This window comes from Typopeltis vanoorti, chromosome 1 (genome assembly GCF_054136105.1).
Source record: "Typopeltis vanoorti isolate ZY-2024b chromosome 1, IOZ_Tvanoo_1.0, whole genome shotgun sequence".
NCBI lineage: Eukaryota > Metazoa > Arthropoda > Arachnida > Uropygi > Thelyphonidae > Typopeltis > Typopeltis vanoorti.
The window spans coordinates 158,717,598-158,742,419 of NC_143549.1; the positions used below are offsets into that span (position 1 = coordinate 158,717,598).

Genomic DNA, 24,822 nt, shown 5'->3' on the forward strand with positions numbered 1-24,822 from the left:
CGCTTCATTGTGTCCTGAAAATGAGTGTTTTTTTTTTCTTCACATATTGCAAGGTGAACAGATCAACCAGAATAATAATAATTATTATTGTTAATTAAAATTATATTTAACTATAATTATTATTAATAATAATAGTTATTATTATTTTCCAGACCTCAACAGGGTCACAAGCCACATTGTGGGAGGTCAACATGAAGTCTGTCCTACCACTCCTTAAACTCATCTGTTGTCTGCATGATCACCACCCTCTCAGGCAATGCATTCCATTTGCCTGCTACTCTCCATGCAAAAAAACTCATGTCTTACCCTTTTACTCACTATTCCCTTTTGCAACTTCCAGGGATAGCCCTTGTCTATCCTCGGTGTTAACATGATAATAACCCTTCAATAGCTTAAATATTTCCATAATATGTTATGAACGAGTCAGTGTGTCCCAGGGAGGATGATAGCAGGTGTGGCCTCTTGTGGGAATGGATACTTGGGAGAAGGGAGACGATGTAAGGTAACACTGAGCCTAGTGGGGTCTAGAAGGGATAATGCTGGGTATAGAAAGAGTGGCATTTATATGCTTTATACTAATGCCAGGAGTATCCAGAATAAGGGAGAGGTATTGGTGGCGCAGATAGAATCACCTGGCCAAAAATTATTGGGATCACTGAGACGTGGTTGACAGAAGGGGATATAATAACAGGAATAGAAGTCGCTGGGCATAGCATTTTTCGTCAGGATAGGAGGGGAAAGCGTGGTGGTGGGGTACTGCTTTTGATAAGTGATGACCTATGTCCTCTAAGAGTGGAGGCTTTGGAAGGAAGTGAGACAAATGATTTTGAGAGCATATGGTGTGAGGTAGTGGTAGTCAAGACAGGATATTTAGTGGGGTGTTGCTACAGACCCAGGAGCACGGAGAATGGGGACCAGAAGATGTTTAGACAGCTCAGTTTGGCAAGTGCAAGAAGAATGATTGTTATGGTAGATTTTAACTACAGTAGTATAAATTGGAGAGAGGAAGATGCATGTAGCAATAGTGGAATGGAATTTCTAGAATTCTTGAGGGACAAATGTCTTAGGCAACATGTAACAGAGGGAACAAGAGGTTCAACAGTTTTAGATTTGGTTATAGCATCAGAAGAGTTAATAATAACTGAAATGACATCTCTCCCACCAGTTGGAGAGAGTGACTATATGGTTTTGACTTGGAAAATGAATAGACATGCAGGAGTATCAAAGTGACGGGAACGTATGTGGAATTATAATGCAGGTGATTATAATAGTCTTAGACGTCAACTTTGGGGAGTTTCATGGAGGGAGGAATTGGAAGGCTGGGATATCGTTAGTGCGTGGGAAATTGTGAAAGAATATTTGTTAGCAGAAATGGTAAGTTGTATACCACGAGTGAAGAAGAGGACACAATTTGGAGTAAAGTTGATGACAAACAATATTAAACAGGAATTGCATGTTAAAAAGAGGCTATGGAAGAGATATAAGGAGACAGGTGAAGAGAGGATGCGTGAAGAATATAAGGCACAGGCTAGAAGAGTGACTAGTGTGGTAAGGAAAGCGAAACTGGAATATGAGAGGAGATTGGCCCTAAGATCCAAAGAAAATCCTAGGGAATTTTTTAGCTATATGGCCAGTAGGAGGAGAAATGGCTGTGGGAAAATGATATTGAGGGATAAAAATCGAAATAGAGACTGATGCAGAGGATATAGTGTAATTGTTCAATGACCACTTTAATGGAGTATTTCATCCTGGAGGAGTCAGTTTTAATGCTAGAGGGATAGGGCAGGTTCAAGGTTTAGAGGTATAGGAGGAGAGTGTGTTTCAGATACTGAGAACTCTTGATGTCAATAAAGCTTTGGGACTGGATGGTATTTCACCATGAGTTTTGAGAGAATGTGCTAGGGAACTGACAGTGCCTTTAACCTGGATTTTCAATGAAAGTCTGGCTTCGGCAAAGGTGCCCAGGGAATGGAAGGAAGGTAAGATAGTGCCAGTGCATAAGGGTGGCAACAGACTGGAAGTGTCTAATTATAGACCAGTCTGTGTGTCATCAGTAGTTGTTAAGATCTTGGAGAAAGTAGTGAGGGACCGTATACATCACTGTGCACATGAGGGTAATGTTATCTTTGAGAGTCAACATGGATTTGTGAAAGGACGCTCTTGTTTTAGCAGTATGCTAGCCTTTTATAATAAAGTTACAAGAACATTAGATGGGGGAAAGGCATATACTGCAATTTTCTTAGACTTAGCAAAGGGATTTGACAGGGTGTCACATGATAAGCTGATATTTAAGTTGCAACACATGAGTCTGGATGTCAGATTGGTCAACTGGATTCAGGATTGGCTGTCTGATAGGTATCAGAGGGTTGTGTATTGTGGAGCAGTTTCAAGGAGACAGAAGGTTACAAGTGGGGACCCACAGGGCTCAGTACTAGGACCTATATTGTTTAACCTTTACATCAATGACATTGCCAGTGATTGCAAGGGGATATTCAGTTGTTTGCAGATGATGCGAAGCTGGGAAGGATTATTAGTGATGGTGCAGATGTGGTGGCCCTGCAAGAGGATTTGAATAAGCTAGATAGTTGGGCAAATGAATGAGGGTTTAAGTTTAATGCAGCAAAATGTAAGGTCTTGAGGTTTGGGAAACATCGATGTGACACTGCATACTCTTTGGAAGGAGTTATACTGGAGGAAGTTGGGGAGACAAGAGATCTGGGGTTGATGATTGATAGAAACCTGAAGTTTAGGGGACATATTGCAGAGGTGGTGAAGGTAACACAGAGGATTGCTGCAATTATGAGAAGGACACTGACCTGCAGAGATAAGAGGGTTATCATTCCGTTGTATAAGTCTCTGATCAGACCACACTTGGATTATTGTTTTCAGATTTGGTCCCCAGGATTTGAAGGGGATAAATTAACTGTGGAAAAGATATAAAGACGGATGACAAAGATGGTCTCAGGACTGTACAAGGAGTTATGAGAATCGGCTGAAGGAATATGGACTGCAGAGTTTTGCAGATAGAAGAAGGAGAGGTGATATGATTGAGACTTTTAAACTATTGAGAGGTGGTTACAGGGTTGACACTGGGGAGTTCTTTCACTTTGTTGAATAGCGGGAAGGAGTGATGACAAGAGGCCATCCCTGGAAGTTGCAAAAGGAAACTGTGTGCAAGAGGGTGAGGAGTGGTTTCTTTGCATGGAAGGTGGTTGAGCAGTGGAATGCATTGCCTGATAGAGTGGTGAGGGCGAGAACGGTCAATGAGTTTAATGAGTGGTATGATAGAGTTTGTGTTTCTTAGGGGGAACCTCCCCTCGATGAGTCTTGACAGACTATGTTCTTAGGAAGGACCTCCCACGATGAGTCTTTTGACTCCATGGAGGCCTGAATAATAATAATAATAATAATAATATACCACCTCCCCTTTGTGTTCATTTTGAAACCAGATCTGAGCAGACTCAACGGTCTTTACCAGATCTGTGCTCAGATCTGGTAAAACATTATACAATGGGACCACCACACTTATCTCTTGTGATCAATATCCTCTTCAACATTACAGCATTTTACAGTATTCCCTTAGAACTTCAAATCTCTATCTACAATCATTACACAATCTCTTGCTTCCTCCACTTCTTCCAGTATAATCCCAGCAAGTGAGTATGAAATAACCCATCTGTGGATTCCAAATTTTAAAATCTTACATTTAATTGAATTAAGTTGACATCTTCATTTGTTTATTGACCTTTCATGCCTATTCAAATCCTCTTGAAGAGCCAAAACATCAGCAATAAAGATACCAAGAAATTATATACTTGGTTTTTAATCCTTTACCCATAGAAGAAAAACAATGTTTTATACATGAAATACAGGGCGATTCTAAATTATTGTTGAACTGGAAACCACAAAATAAGAATGCTTAAAGAATATGAAAGTGTAACTCAAAAAGTTTTATTACCTATAGCGGGCATGGCCAACTTCATTCTATACGAGGACCAATATATGATCAGTGGTAGCGTCACCGGCCGCACACTTTTAGACAGAACTGAAATAAACTCTGCATTTTTTCAAGGCAATAGTTATATGTATTGAATTACTATATTTGTTAAATCATTTTACAACTGGGAGAATAATATCAAATACTTGATATTATTTCAGACACTGAGTCTCTGAAACTGATCACTGTAACCAGAGTAGAGCAAGTGACTTTCAGTGATGTGTTACTCTGGGGCGCATAGAGATCTACCACTCCCACTACTACAACTCGCACAGAGAAGCAGTAGATTTTATAAATGCAGCAAAATGTAAGGTCTTGAGGTTTGGGAAACATCGATGGGATGTTGCATACTCAATGGGAGGAGTTATATTGGAGGAAGTAGGGGAGACGAGATCTGGGGTTGATGATTGATAGAAACCTGAAATTTAGGGGACATATTGCAAAGGTGGTGAAGGTAACACAGAGGATTGCTGCAATTATGAGAAGGACACTGACCTGCAGAGATAAAAGGGTTATCATTCCATTGTATAAGTCTCTGATCAGACCACACTTGGACTATTGTTCTCAGATTTGGTCCCCATGATTTGAAGGGGATAAATTAACTCTGGAAAGGATACAAAGATGGATGACAAAGATGGTTTCAGGACTGTACAATTTTGGTTATGAGGATCGGCTGAGGGAATGTGGACTGCAGAGTTTGGTGGATAGAAGAAGGAGAGGTGATATGATTGAGACTTTTAAACTGTTGAGAGGTTGTTACAGGGTTGACACTGGGGAGTTCTTTCACTTGGTTGAATAGCGGGAAGGAGTGATAAGAGGCCATCTCTGGAAGTTATGAAAGGAAACTGTGAGCAAGTGGGTGAGGAGTGGTTTCTTTGCATGGAGGGTGGTTGAACCATGGAATGCATTGCCTGATGGAGTGGTGAGAGTGAGAACGGTCAATGAGTTTAAGGAGTGGTATGATAGACTTAGTGTTTTTTGGGGGGGACTCCTCTCGATGAGTCTTGACAGACTTTATGTTCTTAGGAAGGACCTTCCACGATGAGTCTTTTGACTCCATGGAGGCCTGAATAATAATAAATAATAATAAAATAAATAATAAATTGAGTAATCTTTTTAAAGCAATTTTGATTCTGTGTTGAGAATGTAAATTGTTTCCCTAATCAGAAATAATGATTATAACTAGTATATCAATCAGAAAATCAGAAAATCAGAAAACTAATAGCTAAATTGATAATACATATAATTTAATCTAGTTTTTCACTAAAAAACACACGTAATAACCACAGTAATGACTATTTAATCCATAAATATGTTATTCCTAGTACAGTAGTTTAAACAATACTAAGAATAACATACAGTTAGGGTGCATGATTACAATGGAATCTCAATATGCATGCAGTAACGTGTTATAGAAGTAAATTAAATATAAATGAAAAAAAAAATAATTAAAAAAAAAATATATATATATATAAAGATTATTTTACACAATTTTGTATGACAATTTCCCATACTTTACGAATAGTAAGAACATCATATTTATATAAAGATCTGTGTAAAAGTTTCGACTTCTCCCAATGGATCCTATGGTTTGAATTTTCAACTCCGTGTTGAGAGAGACCAGATTTCTGTGGTTTGAGAAGACAAATGTGGTCTTAATGTTCCGAGATGCATTTCTGAACAGACCTACCTGTCTGACCAAAGTAAGACAATTTGCAGGTGCGTGGGATCTCATAAACGCCAGATAACATCAGAGGTGAGAGTTTGTCCTTAGGAGAAGGTTTGGTTGATAGTCGAAACTTTTACACAGATCTTAATATAAATATGAACGTTTATATAAAGAAAGTGCTGAAGCCCTACTACACAGACCAAATTTTAACCACAACGATGTTCTTACTATTCCTAAAGTATGGGAAATTGTCATACAAAATTGTGTAAAATGATCTTTATATATATATATATATATATTTTATTTTTTTATTTTTTTATTTTTATTATTTTTTTTTTTATTTATTTATTTATTTATTTTTTTTTCAGTTATATTTAATTTACTTCTATAACACGTTACTGCACGCATATTGAAATTCCATTGTAATCATGCACCCTAACTGTATGCTATTCCTAGTATTGTTTAAACTACTGTACTGATGATGTCCCAAGATACTTGGGATGAAATATTTACCAATTAAGTAGTCCTTACTGTGGTTATTACGTGCATTTTTAGTGATGAATTCACCACAGGTTTCATTATATAAAAATAATATAGTTTTTATCCTACCGCGGGCCACACAAAATCACGTTACAGGCCGTATGCAGCCCACAGGCCTGCTGTTGCCCACCTATAACTATTAGAATCAATGCTGCAGAATGCTAAAGAACTTCAAAATGCACACCTTTCGTGACATGCAAGATGTCCAAGTGATAATCAAATTCCCTCCAAGTGTTCTCCATCATTTGTGGTGTAAATGTTTCTATCTCAGCAACAATTCTGGTCTTCAGTTCATCAAGGGAGGTCACAGGGATCTGGTAAACAATGTCCTTCACATATCCCCTACACGAAGAAATTAAGTGGCATAATATTGGGTGAGCATGGAGGCTACAGAATTGATCCCCCATGCCCAATCCAGTGCCCAGAATAATGCATGTCAAGAAATTATTATTATTATTATTATTAAGAGGTATGTGGCCTCCCTCGATGGGAGGCCACATACTACACACACCAGCTGTCATACTTATTCTTGAATTCATTCACACTGCTTGCACTCACAACATCCAATGCCAATCCATTCCAGTCATGCACTAACCCTATTATAGAAAAATCTAGTTCCCCCCCTTTCATAGTGGCCTTCATTCTCAGCTTCCAAGGCCCTCCCATCCTTTCCTCCATAAATTGAAAAATTTTATCAATTAAAATCCTGTATTAACCTTTCAGAAGTTTGTAAGTCTCAATCATATCTCCCCTCTTTTTCCTGTCTGCTAGTGTTTGCAGTGTACAAATTTTGTCTGTCTTCATACTCAATATTCCACAATCCTGATATCATTTTTAACACTCTCGTTTGTACTCTCTCTCCAATATATCAGAATCACAATGGAAACCAGGAGACCAGACCTGCACACAATAGTCCAAGTGAGGTCTTATCAAGGCCTTGTAAAGAGGCAAAATAACATCCTTATCTTTACATGTGAATGTTCGTTTCAGCATTGCAATTATCATTTCAGTTGTATTTGCAATCTTTGCCACATGACCCCTGAATTTCAACTTCCTATCTGTTAACACCTCAAGATCCCTAGCTTCATCAGTTTCTTCTAGCCTAATCCCACCAATATAATATGACATTGGATATCTAATCATGCTGAAGTGAATCTTTATATTTACTGACATCACTGACTTGACACCCATTTTCCCATGCCTACAATTGCAGCCTATTCAAATCATTCTGCAAGTACTGCATATCAGCAGCATTCCTGATTACCCTACCTATCTTTGCATCATCATCAGCAAATAGCTGAATGCCACTTGCCAAATTCTTCCCAATATCATTAATGTACAGATTGAATAACAGTGGGCCAAGCACTGATCCTTGTGGTATCATTGCTTGGTACTGATAGCACTGTTACTATCACCACTAGTTACCTTAAATCTTGCAGACTCATTTCCCCTGTATACCACTTTTTGATATCTGTTAGTCAGTCATCTTCTTATCCATGCTAATATTCTATAACCTAGACCCATTTTCTTTAATTTATGCAGCAGTGTGCCATGCTGTATTCTGTCAAAAGCCTTAGCAAAATCCAAAAGTATCATGGTGCATCTATTCCCCTTGTCTAGTTCAATGATAACATTGTTATAGAATGTGAGCAAGTTGCTACAACATGACCTTCCCTTAGTAAACCCATATTATTGATTGCAAAGTAGAGATTCACTGTCAACCCATTTCTGAATTCAATCCTGAACGAATTTTTCCAAAATCTTCACCATCACTCCTGAGATACTAATCAGTCGATAGTTGGATATATCGGTCATTGCACCACCCTTGTGCAATGGAATTACCATACATTCCTTCCATTCCTGCAGAATCTTCTGCAGGAATGAAATCCAGAGAGAATAAAAATTCTTGGCCAATATAATGGCGCTCCATCTTGCTGGAACACCTCATTTGGCCAATGATCTAATTGGGGCAACAGATACAGCTGTAGCATGTCCAGATAGTTTTCCGGTGTTACTGTTCTTTCCACAAAGAAAAGGCTCCCCCAAAACTTCTGAACATGACGAAGCACACCAGACATTCACCTTTGGAATATCTCTTTCGAATACTTGAATGCCATGAGGGTTTTGATAATCCTCATATTCTGCAGTTATGATGGTTTATCCTTCCTAATACACAAAACATTGCTTCATCACTAAATATCCATCTCAGAAGGTAATTTTTATCAGCTTCGACTTTTGACAAAATCAAGCTATCAAGCCTGCACAATCTGCAGTTTGTAGGTACAAAGTTGAAGGTGATTAGAAACAACCCTCCAAACAGTCGTTTGCGGTATACCTTACCGCAACAAAGTTTGTCTAGTTAATTTTTACAGGCTTCGAAACATTGAATCATCACTAAATATCCATCTCAGAAGGTAATTTTCATCAGCTTCGATTTTTGACAAAATGTCTTCGGCAAATTGGAAATGGCGGGATTTATGGTCCAGCTATCAAGCCTGCACAATCTGCAGTTTGTAGGTACAGAGTTGAAGGTGGTTAGAAACAATCCTCCAAACAGTCATTTGTAGTATACCTTACTGCAACGAAGCTTGTCTAGTTGATTTTTTGCATGCTTCGATGAAATGATTCCTGGATTTGATCAACATACTCCTGTGAAGTGCTTAGTCTTCCCACTCCTTTTTGGTGCTGAACACTATCAATCTCTAGAAATTGCTTTAGTCTGTGTTAGATAGCATTGTCTGAAGGTGGATGTTTTTCATACTGAGTTCTATAATGACATTGCATTGTGATAATGGACTTTGTTTCAGAAAATCAAAGTACGCACATTGCTTTCTATTGAACAGTTGCGATTTTCAAGTATGACATCATATTATCTCCATGACATCAATGAGGTGAGTACAGCATTGCCAAATAAAACTTTTTGAGTTGCATTCATTTTAAAAATTTTATGGAATTTACAACCGTGTTAAAAAACTTTTTTATTATCCTGACATTTCGATCTTCACATCAAGATCATCATCTGGAGCATACATAAATATACAGTACAAGCTGAGTTACATCATTAACTGTAAGCTAGAGAAACAATGATTTGATCACATGTTATCTACTGGCGTGACCTCTGGTGAAAAAAAAATACATCAAGCTAAATTCTATTTTACGATGACAGGAATAAACATTCTTTCAGATGATTTTCTTTCAGAAACAATTGGTGTCTTATTTTTAGTATTAAATTCTTATTTTTGATTTACAATACTGGATTTTCTACAGTCCTGTTTATAGTTGTTCTTAGTGAGTAAGGTTCTGTCGGTTGAATATATACTTTCCATATAATAAATTTCATTTAATCCTTTATCCAAGTGTGAGCAAACAAAGTTTGCACCTGAAAGTATCTTCAGAACTGGGGTAAGGTGGTACAACACCGGGAAACTCATTGCAAAGGGGGAGGAAGTTAACATCACTTCTATCTCAGTATCTTCCATAATGCAAAACACATCTCCTTGTGGATATGTGTAATGTTATGCATTAATGGATTGCCACTACCCAGACTAGTTTGGACCTTTATTGAGGTCTCTTCAGTGGGAGCCAGGCCTGAGTGGCGATACCAGGCAGAAGCATTAGCAAGGTCATCTCAACCTATAGGAGTTGCCAAACGGTGTGCCACCTTTTTATTAAATTACTCTGGATTTAGAAAAAGATGTTGAAAGTTTATTTTTCACTTGGTTAGACTATAATAAATTTAGTTTAATCCTTTATGCAAGTGTGAGCAAACAAAGTTTGCGCCTGAAAGTATCTTCACGACTGGGATAAGGTGGTACAACACCGGGCAACTCGTTGCAAAGGTGGAGCAAGCTAACATTACTCCTATCTCAGTATCTCCCGTAATACAAAACACATCTCCTTGCAGATATGTCTAATGTTATGCATTAAGGGAAGGGCCACAACCCAGACTAGTTTCGACCTTTATTGAGGTCTCTTCAGTGGGAGCCAGGCCCAAGTGGAGATACCAGGTAGAAGCATTAGCAGGTCATCTCTACCTATAGGAGTTGCCAAATGGTGTGCCACCCTTTTTTAATAAATTACTCTGGATTTAGAGAAAGATGTTGAAAGTTTATTTTTCACTTGGTTAGAGTATAATAAATTTAGTTTAATCCTTTATCCAAGTGTGAGCAAACAAAGTTTGCGCCTGAAAGTATCTTCAGGACTGGGGTAAGGTGGTTACAACACCTTCTTACCCCAGTCCTGAAGATACTTTCAGGCGCAAACTTTGTTTGCTCACACTTGGATAAAGGATTAAACTAAATTTATTATACTCTAACCAAGTGAAAAATAAACTTTCAATAAATTTATTATAGTCTAACCAAGTGAAAAATAAACTTTCAACATCTTTTTCTAAATCCAGAGTAATTTAATAAAAAGGTGGCACACCGTTTGGCAACTCCTGTAGGTAGAGATGATTTCTAATGCTTCTGCCTGGTATCTCCACTCAGGCTGGCTCCCACTGAAGAGACATCAATAAAGGTCGAAAGTTGTGTGGGTAGTGGTCCTTCCCTTAATGCATAACATTATATATATCTGCAAGGAGATGTGTTTTGCATTATGGGAGATACTGAGATAGGAGTAATGTTAGCTTGCTCCACCTTTGCAACGAGTTGCCCGGTGTTGTACCATCCTACCCCAGTCTTGAAGATACTTTCAGGCGCAAACTTTGTTTGCTCACACTTGGATAAAAGATTAAACTAAATCTATTATAGTCTAACCAAGTGAAAAATTAACAACCTTCCCTATGTTTGGGATTACTGCACATGATTGCACTGTCAGTGTTACACTATCTACTACCCTCTTCTTCTCTTCTCAACCTATTGATTGGTGGGTGGCATGTGCCATCAATAGTGGTCTTCTGGTTTTTGCTGTTAGTTTGCTGTTTGGTAACTTAATCCATTTTTGATGTCACTCATGTATTGGGTTCTTTATCTCCCTCTTCTTGCTATGTGAAGAATCAAGTTTTGATCTTCTCCTAATTAACATATCCTGCATGATAAGCAGGACATGTTATTTAGAAAACAACTGGAGGCACTTTCCCCAGCATATCTAACTCATTTTGGCACATAACTGTTAAACATGACAGGTAAATGATCATTGTAAAAATTCATATTGCTTGAATTTTGCAATCGTGCAATGACACATGATACTAGCTGGCCTGGTTGGCCAAGTGGTTAGCATATCCGCTCTCCAACCAAAAGGCAGCAAGTTTGAATCCCACCATGGGCATGGATATTTGTGATTGTCTGTGAAAATACCAGTGATGGTGGTGGGCAGTAGATTGCATTGGTGTAGATGATGCGGTGGTGGATTGAGTGGTGGAGATGGAGAGTTGTAGTGTAAGTGCCCTCTCTCGATGAATCTTTGGACTCCATGGAAGTGTCACATAATAATAATAATAATAATAATAATAATAATAATAAAATAATAATAAGAAGAATAATATTCTTACAGACTAGTTGGCTGAGTGGATGGCATTTCTGTTATCCAGCCAATTGGCCATGGCTTCAGATTCATTATGTCATGGTTGGTTCAGTGAGTGGTAAATAATTTCATCACCATGTGAGACCATCACCCTGCTTACTGTAGCACTGAAGTGGCTTTGTAAGATTTCTAATAAAATTTCTAGATCAGGATTTTCAGATAATCTTACCCTTAATCCAATGACTGTACACATTTATAGGCTTAGGCAGATGATATTCACATTAAAAAAAATGCAACCTTGATGACTTGCTGGAGTATCAGGCTATTTTGTTATATCAATATCTCTTTATTATAATAGATGACTTTTAGAAAGGTAATTTCCTTTCTGGTTGTTTTGGCATTTATTTTATCTGTGTGAAAAGGAATCAGTAACAGACAGTACTGTCAGATATTATTATTATTATTTTTTTTTTCTTGCTGACACCATCTGCACTCTCTATCAATTCCATAAGGTTTGAGGGAACATGCATGAAGCACAGATGATAAGCTTGATAAGTTTGTGCTCTGAAATTATCATATTAATGTTTTGTAAATTTATACAAATAATATTTTGCAAAAATGCAGTAATACCACTGCTGGCCAGAGACTACATTACTCATCACATCCTGTATGGAAACTTGACTTTATGAATAATGTAGTCCCTTGCCTAATTACTCCATTTTTTGTCTCTCTCTCTCTCTCTCTCATTTAAGTTGTGTTCCTCAACTTAAAGGAATTCAAAGAGAATGTTGATAATGTGGGAAAGCAAAAATAATATGTCTTTATCATCATCATCATTGAGATTGAATTCCTGATAAGTACCCTTGGGGTGCATGCAGCATATTATGATAGTACTACATGATAAGTTTCAGGGGCGAATGCTGGTCTTGAAATTCACGCTTGCTCTTGTTATCATTCAGTGAGTGAGAGGTGTGATTGAAGTCTAATTAGCAGAATAATGAATTACTGACATTTAAAACTATATGTATATATATATATATAGAAATTTATGTACATTTAATCATATAAATACAACATTTATTTTACAAATGATATTCTATCTTTTTCAATTTAGCTACTTGAATACAAATTCTACCCTATGGTTCTTCTTTATGCACTGGTCAGTAACATCATCATAAAAAAGTTGGTTCTAACTTAAGTTTTAATATAGGAATACCATGAGCAAACATATAAATACAATATTAATGATGGAAAAACTCACGTAAAAAGATTATTTGATAGTATAATTTTCGCTTGTGTGTCACAGGCATCTTCAGTACAAATTAAGCAATAACTGTCAATTCCAAAAAGCACCATCTAAGTAGCTAGTGTAAGATAACTAAGAAGGTCATAAAATTTCCTAACAAAAAAAAAAAAAAAAAAAAAAAAAATTATATATACAATAAAAAGTTAGGAAAGATTAGCTGATTTATAAAGTACTATCTCCCATAAAGGGGATAGACGTAAACCGTCGGATCTGTTTAAGTTAGAAGAGTGAAGTAAAGTTTCACATGTTGCTTTATAAAGCCATTCCACGAGGAACCGACTTTTGTGAAGGACTCTTGTCTTTTTCCAATGAATTCTATGTCTAGTGGTGATGGCATGTTCTGCAAGTCCAGACTGTTCAGGTTCAAGATATTTAATATAAGATTGGTGTTCTTCTAGCCGAATAAAGGCAGATCTTCCGGTTTGTCCAAAATAAGACAATCCACAAGAGCAAGGAATCTGGTAGACACCTGGATAATTAAGATGTGAAAGCTTGTACTTAGAAGAAGTGAGAAAGGTGGAGATTTTTCTGAATGGTCAAAAGGCAACAAAAATATTCAGTAGTTTTAAAACTTTTGCTATACGTTCACTAATGCCTTGTACATAAGGGATAGGAATGTGTGTTATTTCTTCTATATTTGAAGAGGAAGACATATTAAAACTACTCAAAGCTCTTTTGATGAAGGAATTCTTATATCCATTAGATAGAAAGGAAGAAGTAATATATTGCAGTTCTTCCTGTAATAGATTGTCTGAAGAACAAAAGGAGTGGACCCGATGAACCAGTGTTTTAATAGTTCCTGCCTTTTGACTGGGATGGTGATGAGATTCAGCATGGGTATAGTGGCCTGTATGAGTAGATAGAAAGGAAAAAGTAATATAAATCATCTGAAGAACAAAAGGAGTGGGTCCAATGAACCAGTGTTTTCTTTGACAATATTTCTCCCAGACCTACTCATTGGTTCAGAGATGAACTTCAACAGTTTCTCACTAAGTTAAATGCACTTCATCCAAGAATCCAGTTTATCCTAGAAGTAGAATGAAATAAGCAGTTAGCCTTTTTAGATCTTTTAATTCTTCGCCAATCAGATGGTAACCTACATTTCTCAGTCTATAGAAAGAAGATTCATACAGACCATTATATCCATGCTGAATCTCATCACCATCCCAGTCAAAAGGCAGGAACTATTAAAACACTGGTTCATTGGGCCCACTCCTTTTGTTCTTCAGACGATCTATTACAGGAAGAACTGCAATATATTACTTCTTCCTTTCTATCTAATGGATATAAAAATTTCTTCATCAAAAGAGCTTCGGGTAGTTTTAATATGTCTTCCTCTTCAAATACAGAAGAAATAACACACATTCCTATCCCTTATGTACAAGGCATTAGTGAGCGTATAGCAAAAGTTTTAAAACTACTGAATATTTTTGTTGCCTTTTGACCGTTCAGAAAAATCTCCACCTTTCTCACTTCTTCTAAGTACAAGCTTCTACATCTTAATTATCCAGGTGTCTACCAGATTCCTTGCTCTTGTGGATTGTCTTATTTTGGACAAACTGGAAGATCTGCCTCTATTCGGCTAGAAGAACACCAGTCTTATATTAAATACCTTGAACCTGAACAGTCTGGACTTGCAGAACATGCCATCACCACTAGACATAGAATTCATTCGAAAAAGACAAGAGTCCTTCACAAAAGTCGGTTCCTCGTGGAATGGCTTTATAAAGAAACATGTGAAACTTTCCTTCACTCTTGTAACTTAAACAGATCCGACGGTTTACGTCTATCCCCTTTATGGGAGATAGTACTTTATAAATCAGCTAATCTTTCCTAACTTTTTATGGTATATATAATTTTTTTTTTTTTTTTTTTTTTTTTTTTTAGGTAATTTTATGACCTTTTTAATTATCTTACACTAGCTACTTAGGTGGAGCTTTTTGGAATTGACAGTTATTGTTTATTGAAAGTTTATTTTTCACTTGGTTAGACTATAATAAATTTAGTTTAATCCTTTATCCAAGTGTGAGCTAACAAAGTTTGTGCCTGAAAGTATCTTCAGGACTGGGGTAAGGTGGTACAACACCAGGCAACTCATTGCAAAGGTGGAGCAAGCTAACATTACTCCTATCTCGGTATCTCCCATAATACAAAACACATCTCCTTGCGGATATGTATAATGTTATGCATTAAGGGAATGGCCACTACCCAGACTAGTTTCGACCTTTATTGAGGTCTCTTCAGTGGGAGCCAGGCCCAAGTGGAGATACCAGGCAGAAGCATTAGCAAGATCATCTCTAACTAAAGTAGTTGCCAAACGGTGTGCCACCTATTTATTAAATTACTCTGGATTTAGAGAAAGATGTTGAAAGTTTATTTTTCGCTTGGTTAGAGTATAATAAATTTAGTTTAATCCTTTATCCAAGTGTGAACAAACGAAGTTTGCGCCTGAAAGTATCTTCAGGACTGGGGTAAGGTGGTACAACACTGGGAAATTCGTTGCAAAGGTGGAGCAAGATAACATCACCCTAAAAATAAACTTTCAACATCTTTCTCTAAATCTAGAGTAATTTAATAAAAAGGTGGCATACCTTTTGGCAACTCCTATAGGTAAATGTTGTTGGAAAGGGTCCAAAGGCGACTGACTAAGGTAGTTTCTGACCTCTGGAATGTCGAGTATGAGGAAAGATTGAAAAGATGTAATTTGCAGAGTCTAGTGGAGAGAAGGAAGAGGGGAGATATGATAGAGACCTACAAGTTGGTAAGGGGTTGTTATAGGATCAATGGTGGAGTAGTTCTACAGAGAATAGTGGGAGATCAGGAGAGAACCAGAGGTCATCCCTGGAAACTGTATAAAGAGGGTGTGAGTAGGGGAGTGAGAGGCAGGTTTTTTTCGTGCAGAGTTGTGAATGATTGGAATGCCTTGCCTGAGAGTGTGGTGTCTGCAAGGAGTTTGAATGTGTTTAAGACCCGGTATGATGAGATGTGTGTGAGATAAAAGGACCTCCTAGATGAGTCTTTGACTCCATGAGGTGTTGTTTAATAATAATAATAATAATAATAAAGATGACCTCGCCATTGCTTCTGCCTGGGATCTCCACTTGGGCATGGCTTCCACTGAAGAGACCTCAATAAAGGTTGAAACTAGTCTGGGTAGTGGCTTTTCCCTTAATGCATAACATTATACATATCTGCAAGGAGATGTGTTTTGCATTATGGGGGATACTGAGATAGGAGTGATGTTAACTTGCTCCACCTTTGCAACGAGTTGCCCAGTGTTGTACCACCTTACCCCAGTCCTGAAGATAATTTCAGGTGCAAACTTTGTTTGCTCACACTTGAATAAAGGATTAAACTAAATTTATTATAGTTATGGTTTAATTTGTACTGAAGATGCCTGTGACACACAGGCGAAAATTATACTATTAAATAATCTTTTTACGTGAGTTTTTCCATCATTAATATTGTATTTGGTTGTAACTTAATTTTCCTAAGCAACACGCACACTTGTAAAAGCTGGCTGAAGCTCATTGGCTTGAGCTACGTTGACTGCGTGTGGCGTGTGTTTAAGCAACAGTGAGATGACGTGAAGGGAGCGGAAATGGCTATGCTCACACATGAAATCACTGTGCTGCTGCGTGGACCTGGAAGCTCCCACAACCAAGCAAGTCTAGCTTTGACTAGACGAGTGAGTGTCGGCCTTCGATACACAATGCAAAGCTCAATTATTGCTGTGCAAGCTTAACACGTCTTCTGTCTACAAAAATAAAAACTTGAATGGAATGCTTATAATTGCATGCATTTATTAACAAATAAATATTGCTTCTTTCTCAAGTAACGAGCTTGCACAGCAAGTATAGCAAGCATGGAGAATTTTCCCCTGATAAGTTTACATAATTACCAACTTCTTATTAACAGTCTTCCTCTAGATTAATCTGTTATCTGTAGTTGTGGAAAATTGTAAAATGTCCTCTGTTTTAAAGTAGCTTAGTAATGAAGATGCTTCACATGCAAACTTTGTTTGCTTACACTTCGTTAAAGGATTAAACAAGAATATAATTTCTTGTCTAGTGTAATGTATTTAGTGTGTTATCTGTCATAATTCCAGTATCATCAAATCTTATATTTTGATCTAAAGCAGTTCTGTATCAATCTACCTAAATCTTGGTCTCCTTCTTGTTCCTTTTCTCACCATCCTGTAAAAAAAAAACAACCAATTATTTTGCTAGCCATTACACATTCCATTATGTGAATAGCCTTTATCAGTTCTTTTCAACTGAAGGTGAATTAATCAGTCTCATATGGCCGTGGTGATATTCCCCTTCCCAGAAACTCGGGTTCTTCAACCTACATAATAGGCAAACCAGCCAGAGGAACATACAAAATTTACTGACCTAATATACTAGCCTCATAGTGTTAGCTTTAGGCACATTAGGGCACATTACTGTATAAGATGAGGAAAATATACTCACGTAGACTTAAAGAAGAAAAGAAACAAGTAAGTGCTATACGAGATGCAAAGATGACCTTCTGAAGAGGATAAGATTGTTAGAAGATGGATTGAATGCTTTGATGAGATTTTAAATGCAGAGAACAATATAACTGACATATTTAGAAGTTCAGTATTGAAGAACTTCCTATCAACATACCACCACGCCCATATGAGACTGACTAATTCACCTTCAGTTGAAGAAAATAACTGATAAAGGCTATTCACAGAATGGAAGTGTAATGGCTAGCAAAATAATTTTTTTTTTTTTTTTTTACAGGATGGTGAGAAAAAGAACAAGAAGAAGACCAAGATTTAGGTTGGATTGATAAAGAATTGTTTTAGAAGATCAAAATATAAGATTTGATAATACTGGAATTATGATAGATAACAAACTAAATACATTAAAGAAAATTATAAGTGAAAAGGCTTTGGGCAATGATAATATAGCAATAGAAATGCTTAGGACAACTAAAGAAACTGCTGCTGATAAACTACAACGGATCTTTGATAATGTGCTAGAGACGGAAAAGATACCTAAACAATGGAAAGAAGTGATGAATATTATAATCCCTTAAAAAGGAGATCACACTAGATGTGAGAATTTGATGGAAATTAACTCTCAGTACAAGCAAAAATTTGTTTCTGTAAAATATTGATAAACATGATTAAAGATGAAATTAAGAGGATATTGAAGCATGAAAAAGCTGGTTTTGGGAGTACTGTGCATCACATTTTTACTTTAAGTAACATCACTGAACAAAACATAGAAAGTAGAAGCTCTTTACAAAAAAATTTGATAGATTTTACTAAAACATTTAACAGTATTGATAGAGAAACATTTCAGGATAGAGAAATATATGTGATTAATCAAAGAAATGTATAAAGGAAGTAAAAGTTGTGTTATTATACAGCAAACAACATCTGAAGTTTGAGATAAGATCTAGTGTAAGACAAGATTGTGTAGAGTGATTTATTGTTTAACATAGTCATCGAAGAAGAGGAATTAAATAGAATCCTATGTCACAGTTAGAAGATCTAGATTATGCTAATGACATAGTTTTGATATCATCAAAATGCAATGATGAACATTTAAAATCAGGAGACTTGTATAAGACAGCTGAAATGGTTAATCTTAAAATAAATATGACTTAAACAAAACTTCTTAAACTAAACAGCAAATGCCACAAAGAAATTAAAATCAATCAGCATGTATAGAAGAAGTTGAGAATTTTGCATACTTAGGAACAAATGTAGATACTGAAGGTGGAACTGACAGGGATGATTATTATTATTATCATCATCCTAAGACCTCATGGAGTCACAGACTCATCTAAGAGGTCCCTTTTGTCATACATACAGCTCATCATACCGTGCCTTAACACGTTCGCTGCCAACTACGAGTATACTTGTAGTGGGTAAACCTGCTTCACAAGCCAGCTACGAGTATACTCGTATGACGCTTATCGCCGGGAACGAGATTATTGTAGTGACCTTGAAGAAGTGAAAATGCTTGGCTTGTGGGGCTAGCATCAAAACTGTGTATTCTCATAGACCATATATGCTCTGTACAAGCCAACTACGAGTATACTCGTGGGACGCTTACCTCCGGTAACGAGATTATCGTACTGACCTTGAAGAAGTGAAATTGCTCGGCATAGGGGAACAGACCATGCCGAAGTAGCGTGGCAGCGAACGTGTTAAACACATTCAAATTCTCTACAAACACCATGCTCTCAGCATTTCATGCCAAAAAATTTTCTTCTCACTCCTTTGCTCACACCCTCCTTATACAGCTTCCAGGGATGACCTGTTGTTCTCCCCCAATCTCCCACCATTTTATGAAACCTCTACAATGTTAATCCTATAATAACCCCTTACCCACTTGTACATCTCTATTATATCATCTCTCTCTCTCTTCCTCCTATCCACTAGACTCTGCAAATTGCATAGTATCAACCTTTTTTTTCAAATTCAGCATTCCAGAAATCAGAAGCTATTTTAATTAATTGCCTCTGGACCCTCTCCAGCATCTCTTCATCCTTTTGAAAACCATGTGACCAAATCTGTGCACAATAGTCCATATGTGATCTAATCAGTCTTATACAATGTAACAAGAATCTCCTTACTTCTACAAGTCAGTGTCCTTCGCACATCATTGCTGGAATTTGTTGTGTTTTCCTCACAATTTTGGCAAATGCAAAGATTGAAAAAAAAAAAAAAACAACTAATACTGCTGTCAGAAAATTAAGTCATACATGGAAATCATCAAAATCTCATAATAAAACCAAAGAAAGTTCTTCAATAGCAGTGTTAAAGCCATATTATATGGATTAGTGCTGATGAAGCTGACCAAACACAAGAAGCTAAATTATATAGTTTTCGAACAAAATGTCTGCATAAAATATTAAAAATATTTATGTTCCAATGTATAATAAACGATGATTTATATAAGCTGACTGATCAAAAAAGCATCATTGATGAAATAAAAATTACAGATGGAACTGGATTAGACATATACTGAGAATGGGCAGCAGAGAGATTCCTAGAGTGGCTTTGAACGTGGATCCCAGAAGGATAATGGAAAAGGGCCTAAATTAACTTGGCAGAGAATGACAGAAAAGGAAAGAAGAATAACTGGCTGGCAGAGCTGAAGAGAAACTGAACTGGTGGCTCAGGACAGAAGCATATGGAGGATACAGATCTCAGCCTTATATGCCATGAGGCATGAAGGCCATACTTACTTACTATTTATGCTCTTCATGCCTCATGGCATATAAGGCTGAGATCTGTATCCTCCATATGCTTCTGTCCTGAGCCACCAGTTCAGTTTCTCTTTAGCTCTGCCAGCCAGTTATTCTTCTTTCCTTTTCTGTCATTCTCTGCCAAGTTAATTTAGGCCCTTTTCCATTATCCTTCTGGGATCCATGTTCAAAGCCATAAAATCCAAACCAATCAACAACCAACCCATTATCTGACCATACCTTTTAGATTAGCTCTGCTCGCCCACATTGTTGAATGCTAACAATGAGAAGTTCCTTCCTAATTATCATCATTTTTAATTTGGATTTACTACTGATGCATTCTGCTTATCCACATAATTTCTCTCAGAACTCTCATATTCTGTGGTCTCTTGTCTTTGATCAAGTGTTTTCTTTCTACTCCAGTTCTCAGATTTCAGTTAAATTTTTTTTATTTTTAAAGGAAGAGAGCTAGATTGTTTGCTTGGAAAGTGGCAAATAGATGTAACAGGTTGACACTAATGTTTTTCAGTAAATTATTTCAAGGAGAAGTGTCATAGGTATTCTGTTGATAATAGTTAGTGTTGGCTACTCATGATGAGTTTTTGACCCCATGTTAGTGACATAGAATTTAGCTTGAAATTCTTCATATTTCAATTTTTAGTTGTTGATATTTCGGTACACTCTTAATGATGACTGCAATTAAGTTACATTATTGAAATAACTGTATTGAGTAATGATATATAATGTTTTATATACTAGTTGCAATTTGCAAAATGGAATACGACCTGATATGTCATGTGCTGCCCACTGTAAATGCTGATCTTGACTGGGAAGCATTTGTCTTGATATGAACTGTTTAACTGACCACTTGCATAATTAAAAAAAAAAAAAAAAAAAAAAAAAAAAAAAAAAAAAAAAAAAACCTTCAATTATATATTTATGGTTGAACTAGGGGGGGGGGGCTCTTCCCCCTGATGCCTACGGTGCCCCCCCCCCACCGTGTTCCGAACTGGTAGGCTGGTTCTCCTTGAATTCCGATGACTCAAATTTTGAAGACTCGATGCTCAGGGTAGCCCCTGAGTTTCAAAACATTTCAAATAATTTGACAAAAACGTTGCACAAAAATGTTACAGAAAACTTTACAAAAAAAGTTACAAAAAGCGTTACATAAAAATGTTACAAAAAAAGTTACACAAAAACGTTACAGCCTACAATTGTTTCAAGCCGACGTCACATCCGTTTCCAATTTCAGCTTATCATTTTATAGTATAGAGTAGATATAAATATTTATATTTATAAATTGAAATACGAAGAATTTCAAATTAAATTCTGTGTCACTAACATGGGGTCAAAAACTCCTCGCAAGTAGCCAACACAGAATACCTATTATTATCCACAGAATACCTATCACACTTCTCCTTGAGTATAGAAAACAGTTATCAACCTAAGGTAAGTTGGTTGATTTCATAAGTGTTTTTGATTCTGGAAACTTGGGTTTTTCATCCAGTGAAATAGGCAAATTGCTCAGAGAATGCACACAATTAACAGACAAAAGCATTATGTTGTGTGTTTAGTAAATAGTGTAGTGTTGACAGCTCATTATATGGTTTAATGGAATAAATACAGCACATATAAATAAATAAACAGCACTTTTAATCACTCCTGTATTTCATCTCGGTCACTGAGACATCATCAGGGAAACAATATTAGAATTGTAAAAACACACAGATTTGCCAAACAATAACAAATGATTAGACTGAGCCTAAAGTTTTATGAGGGGAACCCCCTGTGGGTACTGTTGCTAGCCTTAACTGTGTTGGGCTGGGGCCATAAGAATTAAGGTTTCCCAAATCTTGGAAAATTTAATACAAAGATATTTATTAACATTAGGTCAATTTTTTAATTCTGCTGCTAATTCTAAAGAAAGTCTTTCAATTTTGTATTTTTTTGTGGTGTAGCATAGTAATTTTTTTTTCCCCATTTAATTCTGTTCAAGGTATCCAAGGCAAGGTCAGCGCGCCATGACTGACTATACTTATGATGATGACAGATGTATTTTTTTATGTTCTTCTAGACAGATATCAGCATATCTCCCAGTTAAACCATAATAAAATAAATTGCAGGAACAAGGAAGTTTGTAAACACCTGAAACTGATAGAGGAGGTAGAGGTCCTTGGAGAGTGGATGAGGGTAGCCAGCTTTAGATAAGGTTTGCATGCTGTGCAGGGATTGTACTTTTTTTAGAGTTCTGGCTGTTTTTTTTCTGAGGTGCCAAGGATGTAAGAAACATAATAACAGTGATGACAACATGTGAGGTGTGTGTGTGTGTGTGTGTGTGTGTGTGTTTGTGTATCTCTGAGGTTTAGAGTGGCCTTCTGTGATAAGTCCTCAGACTCCAGGGAAATGTCATGTAGTAACACTAAACAGTGCTTTTTGACTCATGTGGTAAATTTAAAATTTACAATGGAAATGAAGCACAGTACAGAGGAATGAAAAACATTCGATTAATATTTACAGTATTTTTGACTCCTTCACAGTAACATTACTGGAGGTAAACTGCAAAACTTCTGTTTTACATTTTATTATCAGGTAATACTAGGGTACTAGTGAGCCAAGTGCTGTGGATGTACCTAAGAAGAGCTCCTGATTCAGATAAGTTATTCTAGGAATAATTAATTAAAAAAGCGTAATTGTTTGAGTAAGAGCGGCTGTAAATTTTTGCGCTACCGGTATTATTAGTGTGGGGGATTTTTCTTGCCTAAACTTAATTCCGAAATCGTTATTATTAGACCTAGTAACCTGCAGGGAAAAAAAAAAAATGGCAGCGGCATTGTCATTCCATGATTTTAATTTGGATTTCAGTCGTTTCGTTAAGTGTGAGGTCTGTTATATGTATTCCATCGACTACATAAATGATTTGTGGATGTTTAGCACGGATGGAAGAAGGGTGTGTGCGAAGTGTGACCTGAATGAGGAGCTGATGAATGCAAATATGAAATTGATGACAGAAAGTGTTAGCAACGATTGTGTCATGAGTGCACGTTTGAAAGAGAAGGATGGTGAGGAAGTGAGGCGAAAAAAATGTTAAAAAATCAGGAAAAAAGAAAAAGAGCGATTTGAAAACTATAGTGGATGTTAAAAAGGGATGAAAGTGAGGCGAGAGTGGCAGAAAGAAACGAAATTGAGAGAAAGAATGAAATTAGAAATGGCGTGACGCAGAAATCGCAAGTGAAAAAAATCGAAAGAATAAATGATAGCGAAAAAAGAATGAATGATGGCAAAAGTTGGACTGAAAGTACTGAAACAAAGAAAGATGAATGAGAGTAAAAGTGAGAAGAATGATAGCGAAAGTTGGATGCATGTTAGTCCAAAAGTACGGAAACAAAGAAAGATAAATGAGAGTGAAAGTGAGAAGAATGATAGTGAAAGTTGGACATATGTTGAACCGAAAATACAGAAACAAAGAAGGATGAGTGAGAGGACAAGTGAGGAGAGGGGGTCGAGAGTTAGAAAGTTAGAAAGATTTAATGATAGAGAGAATGTGTTGCGAGATTTGGAAAGTGAATTGGAGTGGATGAGGCAAGAAATGAAATGGATGCGGAATGAAATTAAGAGAATTCAGGTCAAAACTATTAAAATAAATCATGATGGCATGAAAGAGTTAACGAAAGATGAGCAAGTGGCATTGTATGGCGACTCCATTATTAAAGGTGTGCTAGAGGATAAAATGCACAAGGTATGTTTTATAGGCAGTAAAATGAGTAGAGTGATTGAAGCATTGGATATGAGGCGGAAGCGAGCAAAAGAGTTAATTGTATTAATTGGTACAAATGATTTGAGAGAGAACCAAGAGCATGTCAGAATGAATGTCAGGAGGCTGCTTGGAAAGATAAAAGGGAATAGTGTGACAGGAAGGGTAGTCAGTGTGTTGCCTAGGTATGATTGTGGTGAAATGAGGTGGAGAGCAAGGATTATGAATGATATTCTGGCTGAAATGTGTGAAGAGATGGGAGTACAGTTTGTTAATGTGTGGAATGAGTTTGAGGGACGAAGTGAGCTGTATGGGAGCGATGGACTGCATTTGAGTGGTTATGGTGTGAGTCGATTGGAGAGAATGCTGCTGGAAGGCAGAGAAGTGAATAGAGAGAATGAATCAGATCGAGAGGGGAGTGAGGTGGAAGAGCAGGAGAGTAAGACAGGAGAGATTGAAGAAGTGGAAATGAATGGGGAAGTGAGTGGTATGAGTATAGAAAATGAGAGAATGGGTGTGCAAGAGGAGCAGGGAAACGGGGAGGCTCAGGGTGGACAGGGGTACACAGTGCGAGAAAGGTGGATACTCCAAGAGGAGGTGAGCGCATGTGTACGCAGGAAAGATATGGGATAACCAGGGATCAAGAGGAAACAGATGAAATTGAAAAGGGTTCTAAAATGAAGAAGCAGAAAGGGAAGTGTCCCCAGTCCAGCATGGAGAGATCACATCGAGTGAGTGGTATCAGTGGAACTAGCTGTAGATCCAGAAATGAGCTGTCATGTTTGTATACCAATGCTAGAAGTATAAGAAACAAGGTGGATGAAATGGTTGCACTAATTGCATCTGTTCACGCAAAAATTGTC

At 37.0% G+C, this 24,822-nt stretch overlaps 1 protein-coding gene across 1 annotated transcript in view; it reads left to right on the forward strand.

Annotated features, from left to right (window-relative positions):
• The window catches only part of LOC150110580 (cilia- and flagella-associated protein 43), a 258,702-nt gene that overhangs the window by 87,702 nt on the left and 146,178 nt on the right, over window positions 1-24,822 (forward strand). The gene's annotated exons all lie outside the window — the stretch shown is intronic.